The following is a 13658-nucleotide window of genomic DNA, read 5'->3' as shown; positions in this document are numbered from 1 at the left end:
CCTGGATCAGCTGGGGACTCCCAGGGTTTCATGACCCCAGGGTTCGTGAGGCGCTGATGCCAGGCTCCCCATGGTGTTTCAAAGCGGCAGTGCTACCTGGAGCCCAGAGTCAGAGGGAGAGTCCCCAGCTGATCCCGGGGGTCCCCACAGCGCTTTTGCCTTTGAAGTGTACACTAGTCACTAGTGGCTATTTGGCAGTTGAGTGTGGCTAGGTGGCTTGAACATAGAATCCTAGGGTTGGAAGAGGCCTCAGGAGGTCATCAAGTCCAGCCCCCTGCCCAAAGCAGGACCAATCCCAACTAAGTGATCTCAGCCATGGCTTTGTCAAGCTGAGACTTAAAAACATTTAGGGATGGAGATTCCACCACCTCCCTAGGTAACCCATTCCAGTACTTCACCACCCTTCTAGTGAAATAGTTTTTCCTAATATCCAACCTAGACCTCTCCCACTGCAACTTGAGACCATTGTTCCTTGTTCTGCCATCCATCACAACTAAGAACTGCCTCTCTCCATCCTCTTTGGAACCACCCTTCAGGATGTTGAAGGCTGCTATTAAATCCCCCCTCATTCTTCTTTTCTGAACACTAAGTCAGTCAAAATCCCTCTGCCTCTCCTCCTAGGTCATGTGCTCCATCCCCCTAATCATTTTGGTTGCCCTCCGCTGGACCCTCTTCAATGCATCCACATCCTTATTGTACTGGAGAGCCCAGAACTGGACACAATACTCCAGATGGGGCCTCACCAGTGCCAAATAAAGGGGAATAATCACTTCTCTAGATCCGCTGGCAATGCTCCTCCTAATGCACCCTAATATTCCATTTGCTTTCTTGGCTACAAGGGCACACTGTTGACTCATATCCAGCTTCTCATCCACTGTAATACCTAAGTCCTTCTCTGCAGAACTGCTACTTAACCAGTCGGTCCCCAGCCTGTAACAACGTTTAGGATTCTTTCGTCCCAAGTGCGGAACTCTGCACTTGTCCTTCTTGAACCTCATCAGAATTCTTTTGGCCCAATTCTCTAATCTGTCTAGGTCACTCTGGACCTTATCCCTGCCCTCCAATGTATCTACCTCTCCCCCATCTTAGTGTCATATGCAAACTTGCTGAGGGGGCAATCCATCCCCTCATCCAGATCATTAATAAAGATGTTGAACAAAACCAGCCCTAGAATCGATCCTTGGGGCGCTCCACTTGAAACCGACCGCCAATCTGACATCGAGCCATCGATCACTACCCGTTGGGTCCAACAATCTACCCAGTTTTCTATCCACCTTACTGTCCATTTATCCAATCCATACTTCCTTAACTTTCTGGCAAGAATATTGTGGGAGACCATATCAAAAGCTTTGCTAAAGTCAAGATATATCACATCCACAGACTTCCCCATATCCACAGAGCCAGTGACCTCATCATAGAAGCTAATCAAATTAGTCAGGCATGGCTTGCCCTTGGTGAATCCATGTTGACTATTCCTGATCACATTCCCCTCTTCCAAGTGCTTCAAAATGGATTCTTTGAGGATCCCCTCCATTATTTTTCCGGGGTCTGAGGCGGACTGGTCTGTAGTTCTCTGGATTGTCCCTCTTTCCTTTTTTAAAGATGGGCACTACATTTGCCTTTTTCCAGTCATCCAGGACCTCTCCCGATCTCCACAAGTTTTCAAAGATAATGGCCAAAGGCTCTGCAATGACCCCTCATAGCCTCCCTTCTGGTACTCCGGCCTATCTGATAATCCGGTACCCCGTGGGTCCTAAAGGTGCCGGATTATCGGAAGTTTACTGTACTGCCCTGCATTCTCAAGCAATATAGTTATATTCCTCCCTACTCATCTGTCCAAGTTTCTACTTCTTATAAGCTTCCTTTTTGTGTTTAAGCTCACCAAGGATCTCCCTGGTAAGCCAGCCTGGTCGCCTACCATATTTGCTTTTCTTACTGCACATCGAGATGGTTTCTTCCTGTGCCTTTAATAAGGCTTCTTTAGAATACTGCAAGCTCTCCTGGATTCCTTTCCCCTTTATGTTAGCAGCCCAATGGATCCTGTCCATCAGTTCTCTGAGGGAGTCAAAGTCTGCTTTTCTGAAGTCCAGAGTGTATACTTCGCTACTCTCCTTTCTTCCTTTGGTCAGGATCCTGAAATCTACCATCTCATGATCACTGTTTCCCGGATTGCCATCCACATCTACTTCCCCTACTAGTTCCTCTCTGTTTGTGAGCAGCAGGTCAAGCAGCGCTTTGCCCCTGGTTTGTTCCTTCAGCACTAGTACCAGGAAGTTATCCCCAACATTCTCCAAAAACTTCCTGAATTGTTTGTGTACTGCTGTATTGGTCTCCCAATAGATGTTAAGGTGATTAAAGTCCCCCATGAGAACCAGGGCCTGTGATCTGGAAGCTTCTTTTAGTTGTCTGAAGTAAGCCTCGTCTACCTCAATAATGTGAGCATGGCTAGTTCACTACAGTTGTGGCTGGGCCTTAGGGCAATTACTCTTTTATCCTTTCCCCCCTCCCCGGTGATCGGCCTGGCCCCAACCATGAATATAATCATACCAACCCTCAGTCCAGTTGCTCCTGAACAGAAGAATAGAGAAAAGCTGGGTGCCACAGCATGTCCAGAAGGTTAACAAATCTATACGTGGCACAAAAGTTGGGGTTAGCAACTTCCAAAACAGAGGATCTCTCACAAATAATGCTCTGCCAGAAGCCCACTCTTATCTTGGAGGGGTCTCTAGCTTGAGCATCTTTGCTCTCCTTAACCGTTTCAGTATGTCACAGGGAATGGGGAAATCTCTGCAGCCCAAACCCTATTATCATATAAGAGAAGAGGCCAGCAGGAATACCTCACAGTGGCAGCAGCAGACAGGAAGAAAGGAGCAACCCAGAAGCAGTGGGGAAAAGAAAGCTGCTGTCCGCCTCCCTGCTGTTAAGTAACGTATGTGAAAGGGAAGCTTCACTAAAGACCCTCCAAAACCATTCATTTACAACAGAAAATTAGGACAAGCCATCTCCCTCCATAAATACTCCCTTATGAATGGAGGGGGCAAGTGCCTCTAAAACACAAACAGCAAAAGCAATTTGATAACTTGGACAGTGTTATATGAATTCTACACTTTTCTGGCAGGGATGTGGGGGTGTCCAAGCAGTAACAACCCTCCTCCAAAAACACTGGACCACCAAGGATATCCAGGAAGAGGAAACAAAACTATAAATAATTTCATCTGTTTGATCTTTTTGCAGATAGCCTTAAACATTCTGTTTGAGAGGGCCTTTCCTTTTGCACACACTGTTGTAACTTCACTTGTTATTTAACTCACTAGATAATCAAGAGTGGAGTTTGGGAATATTAGCCCATTTTCTAATGAAATGACATACATTAGTCACACTAGTTAGCTGGTGTGACATATTACAGATGCCAATATCCCACTTCTCCCAGTAAGATGAGGTTTAGAAGGTTCAGACTTTCTTAAAACATTGATCTGGATACACAATCGCTTCTGCAATTTACAAATACTTCTGTAAAATCAATTTTTATATACAGATATATAATCAGTAGTAAAGAGCAAACAACATACAGAGAAGCCATAGATATTGGGGAAATCTTTAAATTTATGTTAGGAATACACTTTTGTTTAGTAAGGCAATGTAATATATATGTCTATCGAAAATTAACTGCAATATTTTGTCATGTCTAATCATGGTAAGAATTGTAAAAGCCATTCCTCAGCCTGAGTGAAGGTAGGTGTTTAATCCAGGATTTGCAAAGATTGGAGGATGGCAAAAATCTAATTTATCATCATGCAGAAATAAAGCTACATCATGAATATAGAAGATTTATTTACATTTTTTAAATCTAGAGGCTACCTTTGATTAAATGACAGAGGCAATACCCAAACTCCATTTCTTATATGATTATTGTAAGTATTTCCAAGGCTTCTAGTAAAAAATACTTTGCCCCTTTGGTTGGCCTTTTAAGAGAGGTTCACTGTATGTCATAAAGCATGAACTGCTTATAGTATACCTCCATGAGATAGAATTCAGAGATGTATGTTGCACTTTTTTTTCAAACCCATTAGCAAATACTGCAGGGCTATAACAAAGGCAGTGTGAGCTGCTATGTCTTACTAGAACATACAGGCTGTTAACAGACTTGCTGAACCACTACAGGTTGTACCTCCCTTAACCAGGACTCTCTGGTCTGGCAAAATCCCTGGTCCAGCAAGACCAGTGGTGTTCTTGGACCACACAGCCCAAGTATAGGAAGGTCAGACTATGAGGCAGGAGCACAGGGGAGGGGGGCCTGATGACTCAGCTGTGAGCCCCATGTGTGGGGGGACACGGAGGGGTGGGCAGTGCAGTGGAGTTCTGCCCCCTGTGGCCAGGAGGTAGCAGGGGTCAGCAGCATCCGCAGAGCTCCAGCCCCAGCTGTGGAGCTCAGGATCTGGAAGCAGCTGTGAAGCTTCGGCCCTCACAGCAGCTAGGGAGCTCCAGGCTGGGGAGCCACAGCCAGGAAGGCAGCAGTGGTGCCCAGGCTGGAGCCCTGGCAAAGGGCAGCAATTCAGCACAAGACATGAAAGGGACCTCCCCTGATCTGGCAAATCCCCCCTTTCCAGACCAGTCAGGCCCCGAGGGTACCAGACTAGGGAGGTCCAACCCACAGAAAGACTTTCCAATGGATTTAACGCTCTTTAAATTTTCAGAAAGTCATATTAAACAAATAGATTAAACACTGGCAGGTCATCACAATGTCTGCTGTTGGATGATATAATTCTCATCCTCATTACGAATAAATACAACAGAGAGGTAAGATTATTTTAATTGGAGAGGAACCAACTTCCCTCAAAGATCTTGCTCGGGATAATATTTTTATTTAAACAGATATTTACTTTTACCCTCTTATCTGCAAATCCAAGTAATTCCTCATAATGTTTCTATTTGTAATCTATTTTTCTATTATATGCTGTACATATAACAAAGGCAGTGCAGTCCTAAAAACCGTTCAACGACAAACCAATGTGAGTGCTAGATATGGGGACAAGTGTTACAATACAACACACACATGAGAACAGACTAAATTGCTTTCAAGTAATAAACTAGAAATATGTTTATACATACTCAGGCCCTGATCCTGTAATGGTCTGTATGATATCAATTGCAGAATTGGGGCCTGAAACTGGTCATCTTTTCCCTGCAAGGTTTACAGTACTTGGTTCTGTTATTTCTCCTCAATCCTGTCTTCACACTACACATTCATACAGTACATAAGCACTTTGGGCCCTACCACAATATAAACAACAAGTACCATTTGGTACATTCTGAAGAATTCAATAGTTTCAGGATAACACACTGTCCATCTCTAGAAGCTCTGGGCACTATTTCAGTATACAACATTATAAATACAGCCTCTTCCTGACTTACGAAACAGTTGCGGACCAAGCAATTGGTCGTTAACTTGGTTTGTTCATAAGTCGGACCCCATAGAGTTACACGCGACCACGCTATTCGTAAGCACAGATCACATTCGTAACTCAGGGTCTGCCATTTACGACAGCTTCGGTCGTGACTGCAAACGGTCATAAGTCGACCATTCGCAACTCGGGGACTGGCTGTAAAGACATAAATAATGATTACACAAAATATTGTTCTTTATGCAGATTTACAAGGGGCTTACACCAACAGTGAAATACTTTTTGCTTTTTAAAATGCTTTTAAAGTTTTGTGCTTTCCTTGTCTTTGTGGCCATAGCACAAATGGCAGAAGTTCCTCAAGACAGACAGATGACCCTAAACTTCCATTCGCATGCTGGGAAATGATTGGAAATCCCGGTTTCCTTTCTTTCTCTTCCCCAGTGGTGGGGCCCGGGGACACACATTTAGTACAAGAGAGCTCGATTCTACCCCGACACCCCTACACACAACCACAACAGAAACAATATTGAGCTAGAAATTCAATTCCGCAACCTACACGACAATACGCCGCCTCTCCCCCCACCCCACTGGGCAAAGCGCACACCCCGCGCCTTGTGGGGCGTGATTTGTTCAGCCCTTGCACGGTGCCGGGCGCTGCACAAGACACAGCCAAGCCGGTCCCTGCAGCTCTCGGGGAGCTGGGGCGCGGTGGGAAACGGGGAGGCTGCAGCCCGAGATGGGTCCAGAGCCTGGCCTGGGGAGGGGGGAGCTGGGCTCGGGGCAGGCCGGCGCGGCTGGGCGGCAGGAGCAGCCCCGGGGCCTGCTGCGGGCCCCGTGCGCGCAGGGCGCACCCCGGCCCCGGGGGAGGGGCAGAAAGAAGGGAAGTTTCTCTCACCCGCCCGCAGCAGGAGCCTCTCGGCTCGCCGCGCCTCTCCCGCTGCAGCGGCTCGGGCGGGGGCTTGCCGGGGTCTCGGCGCCCTCCGGCTCTCGGCTCCCCGCCCTCGCGGGACTTACTGCGGCCGGGGCGGCTTCTGCCTCTGGGCCGCGCTGGGCTTGGAGTTTCCTGCCTGAGTCACTCGGCCAGGGAAGCGCGCAAGGAAACACCCTTCCTGCCGCTCCAGCTCCTCCTCCTCCCGCTGCCCCCGGGATCCCAGCCCCGCCGAGCGCCAGGCTCCTCCTACCCCGGCTGAGAGGCAGGAGCCGCTTCCCTCCGGGCGCTCCCGGGGGAGCAGCTTTGCTGCCTGGGCCTGGAGCAGGAGGGGAGAGGGAAGGGAAGGGGCCCTTCCTCCACCGCGGGGCGGGGGCCGTGGCAGCCCTTTCACGGGGATGGATTAGCATTAGCAATCCTGGGAGTCGGCATCTAAGCGGTACCAGAGGAAGAGAATGTGGAGCCGTATCTGGCTCCGGTAGCCCGCGCACACTGGCACAGCTGAGCTGCACCCATGCCCCTTGCCGCAGAGCTTGCCTGTGCAAACCCCTCTGTGCTGCAGGAGAGCGCTCCCGTTCACATAATCAAACCGCTCCCAAAGAGGAGGGGGTACCTAGACTTGTGGAGGCAGAGCGCTTGCCACACGCATGCTTCTGGTGGTGTAACTTTTCTGTTATTCGGAGGGGTGTGTTTTTCACATACCCGAGCAACACAAATGCTAGGGCAGCTATCGTTTTAGGTTCCGTTTCTCTATTACTATTTCTCTATTACTGGCGATTTTTAAGAAAGGGTCACCTGACAGAGATGGTTTTAGTATACTTACTCTTGCTGCAAGCTGGGATATATTGGGTCACCTCTTGAAGTCTATTCTAGACCTACATTTCTGTGGTTGAATTATTCTAGCCTATAAAAGTTGAGTAAAACATTGAGCATATTTTTGCATAAAAGCGTCTGCCTAAATGCAATGCCAGGCTTCCTATTTTTCTCTTCTTGCCACTGAGTCTGTCTAACTACCTGTGTGTAATGTGTCCTAATCCAGCAAAGACACATTCATGTATTTAACCTTACATGTGAGCATATTGCTATTGAGCTCAATGGCACTACATGCATGTGTAAAATCAAGCACATGGAAAGTCTTTGGAGGATGGAACCTCAATCCAATCCTGCTGATGCTGCAAATATCATGCCAATTATATTAGACCCAGGGTATTTGCCCCCTGTACTCTTTGGCTACGTCTACACTGGCCCCTTTTCCGGAAGGGGCATGTAAATTTCATGAGTCGTCGTAGGGAAATGCGCGGGGGATTTAAATATCCCCCGCGGCATTTAAATAAAAATGTCTGCCGCTTTTATCCGGCTTTTTAAAAAGCCGGAAAAGAGCGTCTACACTGGTCCTGATCCTCCGGAAAAAGCGCCCTTTTCCGGAGGCTCTTATTCCCCGGGGGAAGGGGAGGAAGAGAATAGGAAGTGCAAGGCTCCAGTGCCCCAGTGCGCGAGAAGCACATCGGGGAGGGGAGCAGATAGGGGATGTGCAAGCTACAGGTAGAATCCCAGTGGGCCATATGCAGCCCATGGACTTTAAGTTGCCCATCACTGAATTAGAGCCAGAGTTCATGCTGCCTTCTAGGTTAGGAAAGTGATTAGAACACTATGGTCAGAAACTACTTCTACCAGAAATAATACTAAATTATTGTTAGAACCTCAAAATGTGAGCCCTTTGAAAGTCATATTCCAGACCCAATATCCTGGTTCTTTCCTAACCAATGCAAATTCACCCTCTCTTTATACCCAACTAGGAAGTGAGGCCTGTCATTGACCGGGCAAAGTAATTTTGAATAGATCACACTTATAGGAAAGTTCAAGAAATTAAATATATGTAACAATTTATTAATATGCTTGCAAAAGGGAAGTAAAGGAGCAGTTTTAAATTTGTAGGATTTCAACTACAAACATTATTCATTTTATTGAATAATTACCAAACGTAGTAAATTTGAATCAGAAACTCATACAACTTCCATTACTCTTTCTGTAACTAATTTGAATTTTGTGATTTGTAGCAATAAAAAATGTTCTTCGCACTAAACTGACAGTTGAACAGGTAACTAGAGTTTAATTTTGTTAGCAAATATTTATGAACTCTAATCATAATAGTCATGACTTTTTTCCAATAAAAAACAAAAATAATTATTTAAACCTTTCATCCAGCATATTCCGGTATAAAAAGTAGTGCACTCAAACAGCACAAAAAGCCACGAGCTGCACTTCGCACATGTGCGGTCCAGCAGACTACGGCTGGAAAAGATCTCCCATCTAAGGTGCTGGGACAAGCCCGGCACCTACAATGGAGCACCCACGGGACACTGCTTGAAAAAGAATAATTATTTAAACCTTTCACCCAGCATATTCTGGTGTAAAAAGTAGTGCATTCAGCTAATTTAAGTGGCTGGATTATTTATGCAAAATTTGGTATCTAGGTAATCACGAAGTATGAATTTGTGCAAAATAAAGACTTCAAAATATATGATATACACAGCCTCAATAACAATACAGGGACATTGTCCAGGGAACGTATTGCTCCACTGATTCATTAGTTTCTCTCTTTCTAAGGACTTGTCTATACTATAGAAATTAGAGGTGCTAACTGCCATATTGTCAATTAGATTATTCATATACTTTAAGTAAATACAGTAGAATTTCCATTTAGATAAGCTGCCATAATTCAGCTGTCTGTATTAAGTGAACCACCTGCGCACATAGAAGAATATGGGAAATTGACACTTCAGCCCCAGGCAGCAAGGCTTGGGCTGTCACCTGACCTCCTGATTATCTAAGTTTTTGATTATCTAGCCATGGTTCCAATTAGATAGTATAAACAGGGTTCCACTGTACGTAAGGGCTTTGATGGATCAGGGCCTAATACACCCAAAAGCCCATTCTTTTTTTTTGTATTGTGTATAAATACTAATATTATGCCCTAGTCCAAGTAGAAGCGACTCCAAGTAGAACCTAGGAAAGGCACAAAGGGACACTTTCCTTAAACAGCTGGACCTTCCCCTTGCAGAGGCGTCCCAAGATGATTTGTGGGAAGAGAAAAGGGTGTGATTAAAGCATATTATGGGCAAATGCAATCAGATCCTATTGGCCCAAAACCAAAAATTTAACAAAAGGACATTTCTTTTCTCCACCTTGATCCTCATCCCCTCTCTATACACATGCAAAGCTAAACCAGAATCAAGGATGTGGGCTAGTGTCTTAGGCTATGTCTAGACGACAGGCTTTTTTCGGAAGAAGCCTTTCTGGGAGAGATTTTCCGGAAAAAAACTTCTTCCGAAAGAGAGCATCCACACTGCAAAATCACATAAAAAAAGCAATCTGCTTTTTTCAAAGAGAGAGTCCATTCAGTGTGGACGCTATCTTGCATTTCAGATGTGATTACTATGGAAGGAGTGGCCACCAGGGCACCTTTTCCTTTTCTTCTTCTTTCAAAAGAACTCTCTCTTCCCTGTCCACACACACCATTTTCCGAAAGAGCTCTTTCAGAAAAAGGCTTCTTCCTCGTAGAAAGAGGTTTACCAGTGTCGGAAAACCCCCTCTAGTCTTTCGATTTTCCTTTGGAAAAATGTGATTGAAGTATGGACGTAATTGAAGTTTTTTCAGAAAAACGGTCATTTTTGCGGAAAAAACTCTTTTGTGTAGACATACCCTGAAAGGATCGCCCTTTAAATAAAAACTTAATATGCATTGCCTCTACGTGGTGCTAACATATGTCTTTTTGACTGCTGAACCATCACTAATTCATTGGAAGTTATGAAAACAGTAAGGCTTTGTACACCATAATTCTGTTTTTCTCAACCTTTTTATGATTTTTGCCAGTTGACCACCCATTCACTAATCTCTTTTAACTGCTTTTTCAATATTTTGTTTCCTGCTTGCACCTCTTGCTCTTGTTACTTGGATCAACATCCCACAGGGTTCTATGCTGGGGCCCTCCTTTTTTTCTACAACTTTTCACTAAGGGCATGTCTACGCTACCGGGCAAAAGTCGAATTAAGATACATAACTTCAATTATGTAGCTGAAGTCAAAATAGCTTAATTCGGCTTTTGGCGCTGTCTACACAACAGGAAGTCGAAGGAAGAACACTCTTCCTTTGACTTCCCTTGTTCCTCGCGAAATGAAGGTTACAGGAGTCAGAGTAATAAGTCCTCCATCTTAAAATTATTTCAAAATAATGGCTTGCTGTGTAGACGCACACTATTCAAAATAACTGACGTTATTTCGAAATAATGCTGCAGTGTAGACGTGCTCCAAGTGGCCTCATTCACTCTTCAGTTTTCTCTGTGCTGACCTCTTCCCCTCTGTCCCATCTGTCCTTTATTACTTACATTCAGGGCTACACCCTTGTCTAACTCTAATCTGTCTGCCACCCCAATAGTTCCTCCTCCTCCTCCATTCCCTTTCCATCAAAACAATCTCTCTGGACCTATAAATCCTTTCCCTCCTTTATTGCTTCCTCAACCTATATTTTCTCAGTCATTTGTACCATGATCCTTTCACTGTAAACTATATGTAGTTTATAAAATTAACATTTTTTGGAGTTTATCATTTAGAGTGGAAACTTTTCAGGTAAGAGATGTCTTTTCTCATGTTTTAAAAACATCGAACAGGGCATTATTAAAACAATAGCCGTGGATACTCCGGAGAGGATTAACTAATCTGTAATAGCAAATTCAGGGAACTTGAAATCCTTCTATCTAGTGGAATTTCCCTGAGCAGACAAATCAGATGTCACCTTTTGAAAGTTTGGAGTGTTCTGCCAGTAATCCTTTGGAAACCTTCTCTCCTGTAAACTAGACCTTTTATCAGGTAGGTGGTGTCATAATAATTAGGCTTATGAATTTATCTGATTTGTGAACCTACCAGTGGGAAACCGAATAGAAATATACAGAGTATTTCAATTACGTATTAAAATAATAAATGTTGGTGGGAAAAGGCGAGACTCACTAATTTATTCTACATAAGAAGGCCTACTACTGTAACTCAAGAACTGCAATAAGTTTATGGCTGGTAAACAAGAGATTGGAAATCAATGAACCCAGATTAGTGTGTCCAAAATTAGATGTATTGATGGACAAAATAATGAGGGGATAAGCTCATTAGTGGGGGTTTTTTTACGGCAGCTTTTGGTGGAAAATTAAAAGAAGCTGCCTGTCAGCAACTGCTGCCGTCCATCCCCTCCTAGGAGTCAGGGATCCACTGACACACCATTGGGCTTTCATCAGCTGTGTGAAAGAGGTATCCTGAACAGATTCAACCCTCCCTCTTCCCCCCACCCCCCCAAAAAAGGACACCCACATCACATCACCATCTCCATTGGCTCTGTCTGAATCCCAACTACTGGGCCATGAGACTGTGTCACACCTCCTGGCCCTTCCAAGTTCTTTTCCTATCCAGCTTCCTTTCGCCTTCTATATAATAATAGTCTGGCTTATCAGGCCAAGACTACATATTTTACAATAGTGCTATGAGCCTGTAAGAGGCAGTTAAAAGCAACGTTCTGTACTCCCCCCTGCAGGCAGAAATTTGCCAAGTCTCAGAGAGGCTAATAAAATGGTGCTTTGTGCCTTTCTTTTTCTATTAGTGAAGCTGCAAGTCAGAGTCAACAGCAGAGATAGAAGCTGCATTTTCCATTTTTACTGTTTCTCTCTCCCCTCTTATGCAAGTTTGTTTTGTTTTGTCTTCTTAAAAATAGGACTGGACTTTAACAGCAACAACTGTTCCGGTCCATCTCAATTAACTATCTTTTTTTCCCCCAGAAGTTAACACCCTATTTAATACCACCTAAGAAGTGATCAAACAGTAGGGTTTCCTAAAAACTAAAAAGGAAAGGAGAAAAGAGTTATGGTTGCAATGAAAGCCTTACTTAATGTGTCTTGCATTTCACATGCTTTTAACTTTTTTCCTTCTTTTATTTATCTTTAATCACAGAGATTTTTAATAGTGTTTGAGCCCTGGTCTCTGAGGTCTCTGTATACCAAACCTGAACCTTGTTTAAAACTTTACAGGGTCATGTAACTAGTCAACTCTTGATCCATATATTCCAATTAAATTAATATAATACAAGTCAGCCTGAGCCAAATACCTTTTCATTATCAGAGAAAGCAAATGCAAACATAAATGCACACCTTTTCTCCCCCTCAAAACAAAAACAAAAACAAAAAGGCAGCTCTAATTTTTTATTCATGACTAGAGCTGTCCTATCTGAAATCCTATTTGAAGGGGGTATAGAAGATCACAATAGAACAAAAGACACTCACCCTGAATGGGGGAAGGGCGCCAGAGACAATGAATTAACTGAAGCAGAGAGCAGCAAATGATGAAAATGGGAGTGATAAGTGCAAATCAAGGGAACCAGATAGGGACACTAAGCAGAAAACCATTCACAACATCACCCGCTGCTCTGCGAATAGGGGTGAGGAGCCATAATTGTGCTTCTCTCTACATTGTGCTTCTAGGCTACTCCCACAGATTTTTCCAAGTTAAGTTAGTGCTGATAACAGGGAGTGGCAGAGTCACAATAAGTTAATGCTTAATCAAATATGGCAGACATTTTTGTTTTGTTCTGCCACATACCTAAATATAATACCTAAAGCAGGTTGAGAGAAAAGAAAGTTATTACTTAGATAGAGCTAGGAGTAACCATATATATAGAAAAACATTACCCAAACTCAGTCAACTTTTAAAATACAGAAGACCAGTAAACAACTACTTGGCCAAACAGCACATGAATATACCTGAACAAGTGCAAGCAACTCCTGGACCTCACTGCCCAAATACATCATGCTATGGCTAGTATTGTTAAACTGGACAAGCAGCAAACATTTTATAGATATATCAAATACAGGTACACTGCAGAGTAGGGATATCATGGTGGGAAAAGACCAAGGTGAAATGAAAGTACAAATTACTTTTGATGATACCACAGCTTCAAAGGGCATCCCTCCAGAAGTTTGAAACATTTTAAAAGGGAAGCTATGGTATGAGAACTATAAAAATATGATATAGGTTTTGCTCAGACAACATTCTGTGCTGGGGTGGATAATTTTTGATGGGGGTAGACGTTGCAAGATTTTGGCAAGTTGTCAGGGCTGCGGTTTTCTATGGAGGGGTTCTGGGACAGAGGTTAGGTGCAGAAGGGAGCTTAGGGTAGGAAAGCGGGATGCAGGAGATAATCCTGGCTTGCAGGAGGGATGCACGGTCTGGGAGGGAGTTGTGATATGGGGTGGGGTGGGGAATGGGGTGGGGGGGAGAGAAGGGTACAGAGGATTT

The 13658-nt window shown here is 44.2% G+C and overlaps 1 protein-coding gene across 3 annotated transcripts in view; it reads right to left on the bottom strand.

The window, feature by feature from the left end:
• The window catches only part of CYFIP1 (cytoplasmic FMR1 interacting protein 1), a 122272-nt gene extending 115725 nt beyond the window's left edge, over positions 1-6547 (bottom strand). For 2 of the 3 annotated variants that reach the window (XM_075916234.2, XM_075916221.2), the window contains exon 1: positions 6298-6430. The gene's annotated coding sequence lies outside the window, so the exon portion shown is untranslated. Of the gene's footprint in view, positions 1-6297 lie in introns of all 3 variants that reach the window. The other variant, XM_075916231.2, reaches the window with a different exon arrangement.
• Between the last annotated feature and the right edge of the window lie 7111 nt (positions 6548-13658).

This window comes from Pelodiscus sinensis, chromosome 1, assembly GCF_052426305.1.
Source record: "Pelodiscus sinensis isolate ZL-2025 chromosome 1, ASM5242630v1, whole genome shotgun sequence".
Taxonomy (NCBI): domain Eukaryota; kingdom Metazoa; phylum Chordata; order Testudines; family Trionychidae; genus Pelodiscus; species Pelodiscus sinensis.
Note: the sequence above shows the minus strand (reverse complement) of the source record. Positions and strands in the feature narration are given on the sequence as shown.